Below are 17,470 nucleotides of genomic sequence, written 5' to 3' on the forward strand. Positions count from 1 at the left end.
AAACTCCCAACGGCAGAAAAAGTAATTATACATGTTTAATAACTTCAAGGACCATAAAACCGCCGTCGGGGGGCGAGGAGGTCCGGTTTAACGACGGTGATAAAAGGGAGGGTGAGAGGATGGGGAGGAAGGAGGGAGGGGGAGGCCTTGAAAATATCCCGGGAGTCAAACGGAGGAGCTCAGGTCCGTTCTGGGGGGGGTCTTGGAGACAACCCGGAAGTACGACCGGTCGAGGGGGGCTTCGCAGGTGAACTGACGGGCCACCAAACGCTGCGCCTCCTCTGGTTTTACGCATGGAGATCTGCGTCACCTGCTCGGTGCGCAGCGCACAGATCCTGCGTGACCCCCCCCCCCCATCACTGAACAAACACAGCTCTTCAGACACGAACGGAACACGCACTGAGCGCGCACGGGAGCAGCACGCACGCGCCTCCCTCTGACCTGCCGGACTTTCGGTTGTGTTTCTCGGAGAACCGGCAGATCATCCTTAGAAACGGAACAGAAGGTCGGGCGGGTCCACGCCGCCTCTGCCCCCTCCCTCCCCTCCCTCCCGACCTGTCCGGGTCCAGGTCCAGGTGAGAGCCGCGGCCCTGTTTGGCGCGCGCCGTGCGGAGGAAGCCGCCGCCCCGCGGAGGGCGTGGGCTGCAGGTAGAGGACATTCCTCAGCCTCAGGTGAGGCCGCGCGCACACTGAGCCGCAAGCTGCCCCCGCTGGCGCGCGGCATATGCACGCGGATGTCCACGTTTAGTCAGCGCGTGGAAGGCTCGTCTCGCATCAGCGCGCGCGCGTGCGCATGCTGCTGCTTTTTCTGGGTTTGGAGACAAACAGAAGAAACAGACTCAGCTCTCTGCCTCCCTCCTGCTGCTACTTCCGGTAACAACAGCCAACCCGAAGAAAGGAAGGAAGGAGCGGGGGCCCAGGTCTGCCAACGCGCCCCCCCACCACCCAGGAGCGCACTGGCCCTCTCAGAACCCACTCAGCTCCAGCAGCCGCTCACAAAGGAGCCGAGCTGCATGGAGAAATCAAACCCTTCCTTAATAATTACACAACCGGAGCTCCTCATGAGTCCGCCGTCCACTCCGGCTCCACGGCGGCGAGGTCAGATACACGGAGACTTCCCAGCAGCCCCTCTGTTCTGAGCGGCTCCAGCCCTCTCCGGCTCTCAGAACTGACAGAACCCGGACGGCTGGAGTGTTTTGATAAACCCACACCACCCTCAGCGCGGCTCCACCGGCCGGTGGAGGAAGTTAAACACGGCTTCTGAGAAGGAGGACTCCTCCCGCAGGAGAGCAGAGATGGAGTTAAAAGAAAATTCAAACATGAGTTACTTTTTTAAAGCCCAAACTCCAGATCGCAGGAAAACAACCTTCAGGAGAACTGCAGGAATTAAAAGTCAGACCAAGAAAACATCTGATCCAGATCAATGAGGACTCCTGAGGTTCTCTAATCTGTTCTCTAATCAAACTTCTGCTGTGAAACCGTCGCTGTGATGGGACTGAATGAGCGCTGAAGGCGGCTTCAGGCGACGGGATCGACCGTGAAACACGATCGAGCTACATGAACCGTGTTCAGACCTCACGTCACGCGTGTTTATGTCCGTTCTGCACTGAAAGTTAAACTGTATAATCCTCACAACCAGCTGACCTTTGACCAATCAGAGACTTTGATTTAATAGTGACAGAAGTACCAACTGTAGCAACATGATCACTGATTGATTTGGTTTATTTCAAGAAAAAAAAAAAAACAGGACAAAACATGAAGGAGAAACTAACGACTGCAGTTTGTCTCTATGACACCAAGAATGTATCGGAATAGAGCTGAGAAAGACAAAACCCAGATTTACGACACTTTGACGTTTCACATGGAGCCTCTTCCACCTGTAGGTGGCGCTCTAGTGAACCGTAGGAAGACAGAAGATGAAGTCCCACCTCACTAGTCCAGTGTGAACGACCACACCAAACAGCTTTTAATGTGATGCGCGTCGTTTCTCACACGGTTTTACCAACAATCCACAGTAAAAGAGTTGAAGCTGACGCTGATGCAGATTACCGTAGAACCGCCATCTTTCTCCTTCTGTTTTGACCCGCCCCTCTGACTGCTGGCCAATGACTGAAGAGATGAAGAATCATGTGATTGACTGCAGTCTGAATACAGACCAAGCACAAGGTTTGGGTCTGAATACACCCCAACGCCTGGTTCACGCTGGACGTGGAAGCGGCGTGGAACAGAGGCGCTTCCATTCGGCGCCCTTGTTAACCTGTGTGTGGTTCACGCCAGGCGCAGAGGCGTGCAGCGGATCGTTTCGGCGTCTGCTCTATTTTGTGTGCGAGCGATCCACGTCAATTCTGGCAGGAAGTTACATCAAAATACATGAGGAAATCCAGTTTATTTTCAAAATAAAACAAATTTTTCACAATAATTGATTAATAATTCACAATATCACCACAACTGACAAATGTGATCATGTCTTTGTATCTAAACAGACTGTAGAGGTAAACATAAACAATCACAACACAAACACACTCTCTGTGTGTCAACAACAGATAAATAAAGTGTAGGTCCAATAACTACTCGATTCTTCTCAGCAGAAACATGAGGTCATATCTTTAGCTTATGAACTTATTATCCAGAAACAAAAAAAGCTCTAGCAGAAGCTCCTGTGAACCTTCACGCAAAGATGAGCAGGAGAGAGCGGCGCTTCGGCGTCCAGTGTGAACCTAGCGTTAGTCACATGCACCCGTACAGACATGCACGGATTCTGCAGGTTTTTGGGGTGTCCAGGAGCTGCTGCATCTGTAAAGCCGTCTGTGAGGCTGGTACGACCGCGTCAGAGGACGTCATGACAACGGAGCGTACCATTGTGGTGCGTTTGTGTCCAACACTAGCTGTTAGTAAGGCGCGAGTACTGGCTCCTTACTCACAAATGTGCACGTACGAGGTGTGCACGTGGTGTGGAAGTGTTCGTAGGATGTCCACACAAACTACTCTGTGATTAATGTCCTCATTTCACCTGCGTCTCACCTACTTCCCTTGGTAGAAGTGTTCACTACGACCCGCAGCACACCCATAGATAAAATATACCCGTCTCCACCCGTAAGGACAGTTGGGACTGAGACCGTAACCCGTTCTGAACCTCGATCACATCTATGCAGCCATGAAATGTTTGCAGCTTTGATCTGCAGTTTGTAAGAGTTAGAAAAACCAACAGATTTGATCTGAAAACGACGACCTCCTGGAAGGTCAAACCAAAACGGTCTCCGTCATCCTCGACGCGTCCAGGACGCGCAAACATTCACGACTGCAGGAAGAGAGGAAAAAAGTCCTTTCAGGCTTTTAAAATCTCAGAGCTTCTGGATTTGACATAATTGTGGCAATTTGTGTAGATTCTGAACCATTATCTTTGGATCTACGGCAGAAGATTCTTCAGAAGAATGTTGAGAAAATAACAATAAAAATGACAAAACTTCACTGATTTTCAACCATTTTCAAAGCGTTTTCAGTAGTCTTTAATCCTGATGACGTTTTCAGAGTTTGTGTGACGTTTTCAGGGCGAGACGTCTGGTGAGCGGTGAGCCTGCCCACATTTCCCATCATCCCTTTGTGTTTTCTCTCTCTCCTGCTGGCTTACAGACCCTCACAACCCCAAACTGACATTAGCGTCCACAGTCGTTCGGTTTAGAGGCAAACAAAGACGTTCATGGATCTATTTGTCTGCAGCTGGATACATCAAAATGGGGCGGAGCCGGGAGCTTATGGCTCCGCCCAGTGTAGTTTCTACATCACAAGTAGATTTTTGCTCTTTATTTATAACAATTGGAATAAAAAATGCTCTTTTCAGCAGAATTTTCTCTATATAAGATAGAAAAAGCCACAAAAACATGTTAAAAACCCAGTTTTCATCACTTTTTGCAGTGAAAATCCTTCCGTAAGTGAAGGCAGTGGCGTTAAACTCCCACAGAGACTCTCTGCTGCAGCTCCATCCCTCTGTAACCACACAAACTGCAGAGGTGGAGGATGAGCTAATCTGGATTAAAGGGAATGTGGTGTGTTTCTGTCAGAACATGCTCACACTCCCAGCAAACAGGGAAAATAAATGAAAGTTATTAATGAATTTGAGCCAGCGGGTAAAGCAATTAAAAAGCCATTTGACCGAGCATGCTTTAGAAAGCCCCCCCTGCATCCAGCTCTGGGGGGGCCCTGCAGACCCGAACTCTGCCTGCAGAGTGACGGAGGAGCGGGATCTGTGGAGGAGACGCAGCCTTGGCCTCAGAAGATGGCTTCCCCTCCAGAGCTGCAGGAGACAGGAGACTCAGCGCCTGCCGACCGGCTGGCTGGCTCCGGGTTAGCTCCATTTGGCGACCAGCAGGCCGTGCTGGCCTCGGCGAGCTCTCAAATGAGTGTGGGAGGGAAAGGTGATGATATGTTTGTGGCAGAAAGCGCCGGCAGAGTCATTACGAGGATCCATCATGACTTATTATCGCCGCAACTGATCGCATCGCACAGGCGCGCGCTCGGGTGACAGCCTCTTATTTTCTCTGAACAAATGCTGATTGAAACAAGAGGCTCATTAATGCTGCCCCCCCCCATGGCAGAGGCTGCCCCCGTCATCAGAAACAGAAAACAGTCCAGAGGAAACGTGACGCCTCGTCAGGAGGGAGAGGAGCAGCAACAATAGAAGAAGTGAAGTCTGCGGCGTCCCGCCATGTAAAACACGCTTTGGGCTAATTGTTCCCCATTAGGGGGGCGACACAAAGGGAGGCTGACAGGCACACAGGTGCCCGTCTGCCTGCCCGTCTGCCTGCCCGTCTGCCTGCCTGTCTCTCCGTCTCTGCTCAGCTTTGTTAGCTTCATGCTCCGCATTAGAACTGAGCCCCAGACAGCAAAGAGGAGAGCTGGTGTGATTTATAATGAAACAAAAAGGGAGCTGGAGCTTTTTTTTTCTTCCAACCCCCCCCCAAAAAAAAAAAAACTGGTTGATGGAGCAGAGTGAATTATTCAGGGTGTTAGTTTGGCTCTCGGCGGGATGCAGCTTTAATACGCTGCAGATTTGCTTCAGGGCTCACTCAAACTTCTTCAAGAAGTGCAGAAGTAAGTTGGTGAAAAGCAAATTGCAATGCGTCCCCTCACAGACTTCTCTGCAGCGCCGTTCCCCGACATGCAGAGCAGGAGGCTCCAGTGCTGCATGCTCGCCTTCGGAAACTTCACTGGATTTATCTGTAAAAACTCGGCCACGAATGCAGACGATCTTCTGAAGAACGGATCCAGAGACAGCTTTGATCCCACCTGAACCGGCTGAGGCGAGCTTCAGCGTTCATGGTGGGGGGGTTCAAGTATCTCCTCGTCTGCTAATGTGAGACGCTTCAATCTGACGTTTGAACGCCAAAACACCTGGAGATGTCTAGATTAGATTCACTCCTAATGAGGAGATTCGGTTCAAACCTTAATTTTTGGGTCACAGTTTTGTTTTGGTTCAACATAACAAAAAGTAAAAATAAAAGAAAAGTGGAACATCACACTAACCCTGGTGGGATTTAACAAAACAATAAATAACAAATAAAGCTCAGATGTTTGCAAATGTTCACTTTCCACTCAGTTCAGTTCCTGGTGTTACATGTGGTTCAGATGTAAACAGAGAACTGTGGATCCTTAACCACAATGAGACTGAAAAACATCGTCATCACGCCAACGAGGAGGAAAAATACGGAAATCTGCTCCAGAATCAGAAACGCAAAGTTCACAAGGATAAAATAAATAAGACGAGTGAAATAATTCAAAACGTTCCAAACAGAAAAACATCGACAAAATCTTCTGGAATAATTTAAAGTTACTGTCTTTAAAAACCAACACAAATTCTCATCCTCAACTCTTCACATTTTGACTTTGGTGACGGGAATCTGGGTCAAAAATGGATGTTTTGGGTTCCCAACTCGCCGTTTTTTGACGTGCTGATTGTTCCAATGAAATCACGGCTCCCCAACCTCTGATATCGTGACCTTGACTGCACCGGTATCATAATCACGACCTTAACCTGGTACCGGACATGGATCGGTTCCAGACGCCGACCAGGCCAGGAGTAGGCCAGAGTTCTGGAACCGTCAGGAACCACAGAGCAGAACCCAGCAGGAACCACAGAGCAGAACCCAGCAGGAACCACAGAGCAGAACCCAGCAGGAACCACAGAGCAGAAACCAGCAGGAACCACAGAGCAGAACCCAGCAGGAACCACAGAGCAGAAACCAGCAGGAACCACAGAGCCTCACTCCATTCTTTAGAAGAATAAGACACAGATTTGTATTTATGTCAATGCTACGTCATGATCAATGAAAATGAACTTCTTTGGCATGAATAAAATGTAAATATAAATATATATATATTTTTTTGATATGAAACAGTTTATAACTTTTCACAGAGGTTCACATGATTTCCTTTCAAAATAAAAGACACCTTCTGTCATAGAATCAGCTCAATGCTGCCAGTGCAGTAGCAGGTCGTGTAATGTGAGCAGTGATAAAAAAAACAAGTTTATTTTACCATTTGTGGTTGATCTCTGCCAAAAATGACATGAATCCAACAACAAAATGAAATCAGAGTCAATTATGACTCACACTGTATTTCTCAAACGATAATTCCTGGTCTGATGGGAACAGCCAGCTCATCAGAAAACGAGATGAGGAACCAAAACGTCAAAGAGAGGTTTGGAGGGTCTGAACCAAACATATGTGATACTTGGGGATGAGAATGCGTTGATATAAACACTTATAAACATTTTAAATCTAGACAAAGGAAGTCAACCATTGAGAAAACAACAAACCATCTTGGATTCTTTAAAGATCCAATAAATCATCTAAAATGTTAAAATTATTTCAATTTATTTCCTTCAATGTTAAAAAGAACGTTTTATTTAATAAAACCCTAAATATATTTGCTCATAATGAGGTGAAAACAAGCACTGATATTTGTTTCGTTCTCCAGAACAGCTCCAGTGTGGTGAGTGATAACACCCAACCAGGCGCGCATTATCAGAGGATAATGGAGGTGAAGGACATTATCCTGCTTACACTGCAGACACTAGTTTTTAGTATTTAAATGGATGTTTTTAGGTGGAAATGGGTTTTTCACAAAAAGCGGCTGTTAGATTTGTGGAGCCACACACGTTGTCATGGTAACGGCTAAAGGAAAAATGTATGCTAGCAGGTCAGTTACTATGGGTACCAACTGAGGCTTATGCCTGCATACATGTGGGTCATGTGACCATGGATTATCACGTTTTCTCAAACGAATACTCGATTCTGATTGGCTGGAGGATTTTGTGACATTTTCTTTATTGATGTGATTCACAGAAGAATCGGAAACATTTGAAAACCTTTTCTGAGGCTTTTCTCTTCTTCAAAAAAGCTGAAATAAATGTTTCTGAAAACTGAATTATCGTCACTCAGCTGAAATGTCACGGAGTTTCAGGACTATTTAAGGATTTCTCTAAAATTGTTGTGCAGCTTTAACAGAACGGTTTCTTCAAATACTCAGACGATAAAAACGAAACGGCTTCAACTCCTGATGGTTGAAGGTTCTGACTTTGTTTTGCTCCACTTGGTGTCCAAACTATGAAGTGAAATGAAGGCAAATCTTTCCATCATGTCATTTCTAAATGTTTGTGGATCACAGTGAAGCTTCTATGATCCTGAAGATCAGTGTCTCGCTCCAAAAGTGCATTTTTAATCAAATAATCACGAGAAAACCAGCGTTTCCATCCTCACAGCTCGAGGTTCAGCACCTGGCAGCCAGCACGAGACCTTCCTCCTCGTCTGCTCGGCTCTGGTGCCATTCTTCACGGAAGTGAAGATATAAAACCAAGGCTGACATCTAAATGATTCCAGCGATTCCTCCATATTTCACTGGAGGCCTGCTAATATGAATGCTGACATTTAAATGAACGTTCTCCTCTCTGAGAAAGTCTAATTTGATCAGAGCAAAATAGAAGAAGAAAGAAAGGAAGGAAGAGAAAAGAGGAGGACTTTCATGACAGAGTCACTCCAAGCGAGGAGCATCCTCCACTACATCTGTCACCTCCATGAAAGGAGACCTCCCAGTGACCTGGCCCCCATGAAGACGAGTCACTGCTCACAGACTCACTGCAGGCTGCCTGCATGCGCCTCATCCACCACCAACGCCGCGCTTTCATCCAGCACGGCTGCAGGCGGCGGGAACAAACAAAGCAGCAGCTTCACCCCGACGTGTGACGGCGACACGGAGAGCATCCCCTCCGACGGAGAAGCAGCGTCTGCCGCTCCGCCGGCCTCACAGGAAGTCCAGAGGATCTCCGTTTGTTTGATTGTTGGTTTCCCTAAATGAGCTCCAGAGCGGGAAAACGGCGACGGCGAGCGACGGAGGATGAGAAGACGAGTCAGGAGAGCAGCGAAGCTCTGACATGACCACACCTCCACAGAGAGGGGAATATCATTATTATTATTATTATTATTAACAGCTGGACGGTTCATCTGAGGATCTCTATAAATCAGATCAGGGTTAAACCCTTAAGATATGATCAAAAAGATTCATATTTTTGTACATTTCTACATGAATTTGATTACATAATATTTCAACCAACCCCTCTCACTGTGTTTATTCCTACTCTTTAAATCCTCATTTTATGTATTTTTGTTGTCGATTCATTTTGTTTTAAGGGAGAAACATTTACCATCCAGAACAAGAGGTGAGAAATAGGAATGTATCTCAGTGTTCATGTCTAATAAACTAATAGAATAAAAATAAATCTCTGCAGCTCACCATAAATGAAGTTAGATCAAAGGTTTCCTGATCAAATAATAAAGAATGAGATTATTTTAGTCAAGATCAGCTCGGATAAGAATAAAAAGATAAAAATATACCATCAATATTATCGTATCTGATTAAAATGGTGTTTTAACATGTTATTGTACCATTTTTATGAAAATGAAGGGCATATATATACATATATATAGTAAACGGAGCTTAAAAAACTACATTTCTGAGTTTGGATTTTTCCAAATTGTTGTAAATCAGGAGCAGAAGAAAAATGTAGCTTGACAAAGAAGAGCTGGAATCTGGATCTGAACCGCAGAGCAGGACAGAAACATTGTTGTTGCACCGCTAACGTTAGCTTGGGGGTGTGAGGGGCTGTAAGCTAGAGGGAATGTAAACAGAGAACTCTCAAGAACATGTTTTTGGATTTGGGCTAAAAACTCCATCATCATAGTGAGAAAAACACTTTGAAAATAGATTTAGAGTTGATTTGAGTGAGTCTTTACTAATTATTATATAATATCAAAATAACAATAATGAAATTCATTTTTTTCCAAACACATTTCATGTAAAAATCCTCTCCAGGTGCTGCACATAAACAGTTTATGCACTAAAACAATAAGATAAACACTTTATGTTGTAATACAGAAACAAACGAAGGAGTTAAAGAAATCCTAAAGTCTCCATCCGGCCTGTTCTCCTGCTGTCGGGGGGTCACGCCCCCCACCACCTACAGGCGGTACCCCACACCGCTGTGTTCATTTGGGTCTTTACATGTGAGGAATACGTCATTCATACGCGTTTGTTGATCTCTATCCAGGGTTTATTACATTAAAGTCGGTTTTAAACTGAGCAACATTTTGGTTGGTTGAGAATTCTCAAGTAATGTGAATTTTATGTCATTTATTTGTATTTAATAGATAAATCTTAAGGGTTTGTGCGTCCATGACTCTTCCACGAATGCCTGACGGACTTGTCCTGCATCAGTTTATGTAGTACATACACATATGTGACGTTAAAATGACGTCATCACTAATGAATTCCACATACATGTGCGACTTGTTGATTGCGTGATGGTTCATAAATTGGATGACCTTTCACCCCTCCAGAGTGAGGGAAGAAATTCAATAAAGTGTTCTTTGAGTGATTTATTTGTGTCTTCCGTGGTTTAAACGTAATTCATTTTTGATTTATCTGTGATTATTTCATGTAATGAACAACTTTTCTCACTTTTTCCACGTATAACCAACTTTTATCTGTCAAATATGCGTAAATTAGACATAGCAGTGTTATAACATGGACTTAAAATGTCTGTATATATATGATAAATATTATTATGACAGGATTTTAAGCAGAAAGAAAGAGTCAAAATATAATAATGTCTGTCATCCTGAGTAAATGTGCCAACATGAAAACACTTCAGGTCTGCATGAACTTCAGCTGAAGTCTGACCTGCATTTCATGGTGGTTCCATTCAACTTGGAGCCAAAGCGCTGCAGGAATATTTCACTGCATCTTCATTTCTGTTTGAGGAAAAAGGCAGAATTTTCTGAATGTTTAACCACAAAACTGTCTGATTGACATAAATCTGCTTTCTCTCTGCAATGACCAGAGACGACCTGAAACATGGAACGTTCCATCAGCAGGTCATCATGGAGAAGCTTTACCTTCAAGACATTTTTACACGAACTAAGGATCATAATTTAGGTGATAATCCCATTTAAATCACAAAATAAAATGAATAATTTACAGATCAAATTGTTGCTATTACATATATTATGTTTAAATGTTTCCTATAAGTTTGTCTTTTTACTGGATGTATAAAAATTCAAATGATATGTATTTAATTAAAAAAACACAAAGAAATAATATTTATCACGTGAACGTCACTCAAAAGTTTTCTGTCGACTTCCTGGTTAACTCCAACAATAAACAAACAAACATTTTTGTAGTTTTGAATCATTTATCAACAAATCCGGAAAATTTCCTGCACAGTTTTTGGATCCTCAAAGTTCTGCTGATCCAGTTCCAGTAGATCCACGACCAGAAGATCATAAATGAATGCAGCGACATAGAAATAGAACAACTAGAAAACACTCTCCGTCCTTTCATCTGAATGACAGCAGTTTCCATCAGAAAACAGGTTTTGTTTTCATATTTAGAGAAAAAACAAAAAGCGAAACATTTTACAGACGCGTTCCGGTGGGAATTTCCCGCCATGCCAGCAGACGGTCACATGACGTCACATCGAGGTTGTGAGATGTTCTAAACTTAATTTAATTTAATTCCATGTTTTCAAAACTGTTTTAAGTCTCCTTTGTTTTTATCCACGAAAAAACAGCCCATAGTTTTACTTTGAAAACGAGAGCCATCATTGACACTTTACTTTGAAGGTGTAACTACTTCCTGCGACATTCGGCTTCGTCAGCAGCTCCTGCTAACGGCCGCCGAACCAAAACTACCAAAAGAAAACAAACAAACAAAGTCTTCAAATCAAGACTACCAAGATCCAACCCCAAACTAAAATAACAAAACCCAGCAGAGTGAGACTGCTGAGGACAACGAGGGAAAAAGAACAAAACTCAAAGTAAAAACCCAAACGGCACACAGCCTGCTGCTCTGGCCCCGCCTACCTCGGCGAGCCTCCAGGACGTAACACTTCTGCACTGAACTTTGCGTCTTCGATCGTCTTTTTTTCTCTCTGACGCCGTTTTTCAGCTCCTGGGGTTAAACGTCTGTTTCTTAAGGACGGCGGCGTTCCTTCTCCGTTTTCATGTCCTCTGGGTGAACTCTGAGTTTGATGTGAAGACGGCTGAAACACGTCAAGGTAAACTTCATCTCCGAGCTCCTGTTTGGCAGGAGAAAAAACCCACGCATGGACACCAAAAGGACTTTATGTCAGACGTGAACTGAAGACAGGAGGTGTCGCGCGGTTCTTAAATACTGACACGCATTTTCTTGGTAATTTTACCTTTGAGAAGTATTTTATTTTGAAGAGCGTAGCTGTCTCTGCTGCTTAGTCTTCAAGGAAAGAAGTGTCTCCCGTTTCTCAGCATCACAATTTATTGATCGCAGTAGCGTTGGCCCCCCCGGGCGTTCGCCAAGACTGCTGCTGCAGCACTTTTGATGAATAAATTAAATTATGATGCGCAGCAGAAGCGGCGTGCCAGCTTTCTCCTTTTTTTCCTCCGACTTAATCAAATTAAACACACCTGATTCCTGAGGCAAACAAACAAAAAGATAACCCACGCTGGAGGAATCCTGAGGAGCGCACGGCGCCGCCGCTCTGCTCATGAAAACACGCCGAGCGAGGAAAGGCCACAGTGTCTGCTCACACCACAGGCTCCCCGGCTAAATATAACACACACAACAGCACCCACACCCTCCGCCGCCCCACGCTCGCTTATGAGAATGTGTCACCTCTCGTGGCTCGGAGCAGATAGCGGGAGGCCCGATCACGCCGTTTAACTTGGGTTGCAGTGAATGGCTGTAGGTCAGCGCTATATCATCTCAGCTCCACACACAGGGCTGCCAGGTGGCTTTTATTTGACTTTAATGTGGAGAAATATTAGATTTTTCCAGGCCAGGCTAAATCCCTCCCCTGGGCTCGCCGATAGCCTCGGCAAAACCCGACGCAGGAGACGGGTCAATACGGCCCGCGCCAAAGTCGCTCTTTATTCATGAAGACGTGAGAAACAATCCGAGTCTGCATGAGAACAGCGGTCACTCCGGATCAAAGGGAAACGGCGAGCAGAGCCGACGGGTTCTGACCGCCGTCGTTCTCTGGTAAACAAATGAGCACGGCGGCGGTGGCGGCGCCGCCGTCTTTCTACTGTTTTATTCTCAACACGTTTCCCTTAAACCTTCTTCTGCTTCTCTGAATAATTCAGAACTGCACACCTAATCCAGGCTTTAATTACAAGTATTAATTTCAAACGATGTTTTTGTTTTTTTTTAATAAAGGCAATCTTAAAGGAGCGGCTGATTCTGGATCCGCTCGTTAATCCCGCCGCAGCGTTCCTCACTGACCAGAATTTAAATTTCCCTTCGCCACAGAGACGCAGGCTCTGGCCTCGGCAAAGTGTCGCCACGTCGGGATTAACGGAGCGGCTATAATCCAGAAAGTCAGGGAGGAGGTTTCCCTCCTTCAGACGGCGTGTGGGCGGAGCTAAAGTCAAACATTGCAGAAACAAAAGGGTTTGAACTCGTGGAAGATCCAGACTTTAGATCAGCAGCAACACCAGCTGCTGTTATTCTATCACTGTAATTTAACCCAAAAGGCTTAAAAACACCAGATGAGGTCATGGAACGACCCGACCCGTAAACAGAACAGGAGGGGCCAAAATCCACAACACACCTGAGGTCGAACAGGATAAACATTTAGTGAGCAAAGACTACATTTTAAAACTTTAAAACTGTAACTTTTTAACATAATTATGAACTAGATAGCATTACCTGTGATAATGCTAGTGTGAATTCTGTGAGCTGAATTTGGCCACTGAAGATGCTGAAATTAATAGTTAAAAACACTGAAGCTGAAAGCCACTAAAATATTAGCTAAATGACAAATTAACCTAAAAAAAACTTAGGTTTTTCAAAACAGCTAGCATGTAGCAAAAAAAAATACCTAAAGTTCAAAATAGCCTAAAAAAACAGAAAAAAGCCTAAATTAGCCAAAACAGCTAGCATGTAGCTGAAATATTAGCTAAACTCCAAAATATCCTAAAAAATCTTAGTAAATGCCAAAATATTCCAAAAAGCTGCAGAATGCTAATTTAAAACTTTAAAACTGTAACTTTTTAGCATAAATATGAATAACAAAAGTCAGGAATATTATTCCAGAATAAATCAACTTAAATCTTAAATAACTTTCAATATTTTACTCTCCACAGAAAACTATTTTGTCAAAATTATACAAGTTAGAAATAAGAACAAGATAACATCGGGTCGTTTATAACAACAACAACAACAACAAAAAATCTGGAGGGCCAGATCCGGCCCCCTGGGCCTTGACCCCATATGAAAAGTTCTGCACATTTTGATGAGAAATAAAGATAAAAAAGTCAACTATGTTTTGCCTAAAATAAATTTCTCTGAGCAAAACGCAGCCAGAAAATTCCAGGTTTTCCAGTGACTCAGACCGAAGATCGTGTAAGGATTAAGGCAGTGTTCCCCAAACCCTCCGTGGGACGATTGGTACCGACCCCCAAAGACAAAAAAACACTTTCTGTTATTTCTGTGATTCTGAAGGACATTTTATTTTGGAAATCTCCTGCATTCCTGTAACCACATCCGACTCCTTCCTGACGCACGTCGAGACGCTCCGTAACGAATCCAAAATCCACCTCAAAGCGGCTCCAACGCTAAACCGGATCTAAAGCTAGCAAAGTGAACGGAAACAAACGTATTTGGAAAAGTTCTTTTGGCAGAAAACAGGAAACGGAAGAAAATCCTTCACCTTCAAAATAAAAGAAAGACTTCATGACAAAGGAAGGCTCACGACCTGCATTTTTAGTTTGACTTTTAGTTCAAATTTAGGAACTTATTTAACTATTTTATTTTATGTTTTGTTTCTATGCATTTAATATATATTTTTTCCATATATATTCACTTTTACTGATTTAGGCATTATGGGTTTTATACATATTTTTTGTGTAATGTCTTGCTTTTGGTTTTTGACAGTTGTTCCCACAGACCATAATAATAAGAACACAATGTTGCTGATAAAGTTGCTCAAACACGTCGACCTAGAAGTCGGACAACATTGAAGGTGGAGTTTGATTTTTTAGCTTCTGGATTATCTAGATCACATTTTAATGGTTCCAACATTAATTCTACAGAACCAAATGAAGTTTGAAGCAGCTGCAGATGTTTGACAGAACATGAAAGTAAACTTTATCCTCAAAAGTGAAGAGAAACTGGAATCTTCAGCATCAACAGATCGGTCTGGGAAAATATCTAAACCGGTGTGTGGTCTGAAAACGGCTGGAGATCGCTTTATTAAGGGATGCTGGGATAAATGAGTGAAATTAAAGTGGAATAAAAAAGATCTTTTTAATCACCAGTCTTCCTTAAAACCATCCCATCACTCCAATGTCTTATTTGTGGTCAAATATAAAGAAATCAGGTTTCTGTGAAGCCAAATCATCAATTTTAACTTTAAAACATGAAGACAAAGTGGAGAAGATGTTGGCTTTTAGCCCGAAGAAAAGTTAGGGATGTCTTTTAGAAAACATCCTGACCGGTCAAGTTTCCTGTTATTAGGTTACCATTGATTCTTCGCTGTTTTGTTAACCAACATCTCGAGCAGGAAGAGCTGCAGAAAACAGCTTCTCTTCATTATGCAGAGGAGGATGTCAACCCTCTTTGCAATTTCCTTGTTTTTCCCTTTGTTTAATTACACCAGTGTGTCAAAATCCCTGTACTAATGAGTATTTATGTCAAAACAGAGCACGCGTAACCTTCTGCCGCCGCAGTTTCTTAGCAGACTTTTAAGAACAAAAAGCCTCAAAGAAGATGATTTTTGTTTCATTAAAGAACTTTAAGTGCCGTTAAATCCCAGCAATGGATGCCGGAGCTGTCCGCGGTTCTGGAATCGGGTCCAGGAGGTAAAGAGTTCATGTTCCACGTCGGCTGAAAGATGAAAAATCACCTGAAGACGCGAGACTCGGATGATCCCGCCGCCGCTTTCATCACAACATCATCGCGGCTTCATAACAGACATTATAAAGTCAAGAAATTTGACGTTCTGCCTCATCAGCTCCCCTTCAGTTGGTGTTACAGCCGCATCCATCACTGCCTTCAGAAAAAAACATCCAACTGTTGGAGAGCAGATTTCACGGGAGAGGCGCTGCAGGGAGTTTGCATATTTCTCCCTCTGTGCTTCATAAAATCTAAACAGTTTAAAGAGTTTCTCTGCACTGATGCAGCAGCGTGATCCCGCCTCTGTTCTTTGTCAACATCTCGTTTGCGGCGCCGTCTTCGTCTCGTTAGAGGTGCGCCGGTCAGGAATCACGACGGTTCCAGAACAAATCCAGATCTGTTCTGTAGCTTCATGAAAATGAACATTTAGAAGACATTTTGGCGACAGGAGGAGGCCGGCTCCTTATCTCAGATGTGTGTGGCGCTTCGATCAGATCTTCTGGGAGGATTCAGAGAAACTTCCCGTCCCCGGCGTCCTCCAGGCGGGAAACACCTTCAGTGTCTCACTAAGAAGGTGTTCAGATCCCATCACCTGCCTCTGATGTGGAGAAGCAGCAGCTTCAGCTCCTCCTGACTTCTCCTTTAAAGACCCACGCCCTTAAAAATCATGTTTTTGATCCTCTTATACTTTTTTCAGACAGTTTTCCGATGATGGAGGACATTTATAAAGAAAAATAAGATTAAAATGACATTTCTGAGTATTTCTAATGTGACTCCGGAGCCAGAAAAATGTAATTGAAAAGGGCTGTACCAATGACGTAGAAACTAAAGTGGGCGGGGCCACAAGCTCCATTCTGATGCATCCACTTTCAAACAAATAGATCCGACATTCCTCCACATTTTTGTTCAACCAGTCACTTTCAGCTGCAGGTGTGAGGGGCTGCAAGGAGAATAAACACAGGGATGATGGGAAATGAGGGTAGACTTACTTCTGTGTGAATTTCTATTGACTTCCTGCAGAAACTATGTTCTAGAAAACAACACTTTTTTTAAAAAAAATGTTGAAAGTAAAAAGTGAAAATAGATCAAACGATGATCAGAGTGGGACTTTAAGCTCCGCCTCCCTCTTTTCTTTCTGGATGGAGCGTCACATGAGTGTTTGTGGATGCTCTGGTTTAAAGTTCCATCTGTTGAACCTGACTGTGTGTTGGTGTTGACCATAGGTCAGAAACCTTTAACAGTAAAAGAGATCGTGGAATCGTTTTCTACTGATCTAAACCCAGAAGGAGCCGAATAGTTTTACTTTAACCTTTAAGAACTTCGGATTTGCATTAATGACCTTATTTGTTTTTTAATAATAAATATGAATTATGTCTATGTTTTGGCACGAACAAAAACATAAGAAGAACCTAGCAGTCTTACACTGCTGGGTTTTGTTGTTTTAGTTTGGGTTTGGTAGTCTTAGTTTGTGGGCTTTGTTTATTTGTTTTCTGTAGGTAGTTTTGGTTCGGAGGAGCTGCTGACTCTGACGGTCGACATGCTGGGTCAGCAGTCTCCATGAATTATTTATGTTTGTCCGAGGATCCACCATGGAGAGATAAAAGATCCACCGGGTGTAGACCATGTGACCTCGGGGGGGTCTGGGACGCACCACGACGGAAACGTTTGAAAGTTTTAGATGAAAACGTGCAGAAAAACCCATTTGTGTCGTCCACGGCGAAGGTCAACTGGTTCTGTCGGCGTCTGAAGCGGCAGCTCTGACAGCAGCTCTCCACACAGACGGCGGCGCCGGAGCTCCTCTGTTCTCTGATTTGGGAGGACTCCCCCAGCCAAGAGCGGCGCCTTTGAAGTCAAACACGCCGTGACACGACAGCGGTCGGGGTATTGATCCCTCTCTGTCATGGCGTCACGCTTAGATTTGTGTCACTTATTCTTTAGTGATGCTGCATTAAGTGTTGTTGCTATGGTTACCCGCAATTTATCCCACATGGTCGGCTGCCAACCAATCATGGATGGAGGTTTCTCTTGGCTCTGACATGAAACAGATAAA

General features: G+C 44.0%; 1 protein-coding gene across 1 annotated transcript in view; it reads right to left on the bottom strand.

Annotated features, from left to right (window-relative positions):
• The window catches only part of rbfox3a (RNA binding fox-1 homolog 3a), a gene marked incomplete in the record, with an annotated part of 614,011 nt that overhangs the window by 290,228 nt on the left and 306,313 nt on the right, over positions 1 to 17,470 (bottom strand).

The sequence above is a fragment of the Oryzias melastigma genome, linkage group LG8, assembly GCF_002922805.2.
Source record: "Oryzias melastigma strain HK-1 linkage group LG8, ASM292280v2, whole genome shotgun sequence".
NCBI classification, from domain to species: Eukaryota; Metazoa; Chordata; class Actinopteri; order Beloniformes; family Adrianichthyidae; genus Oryzias; species Oryzias melastigma.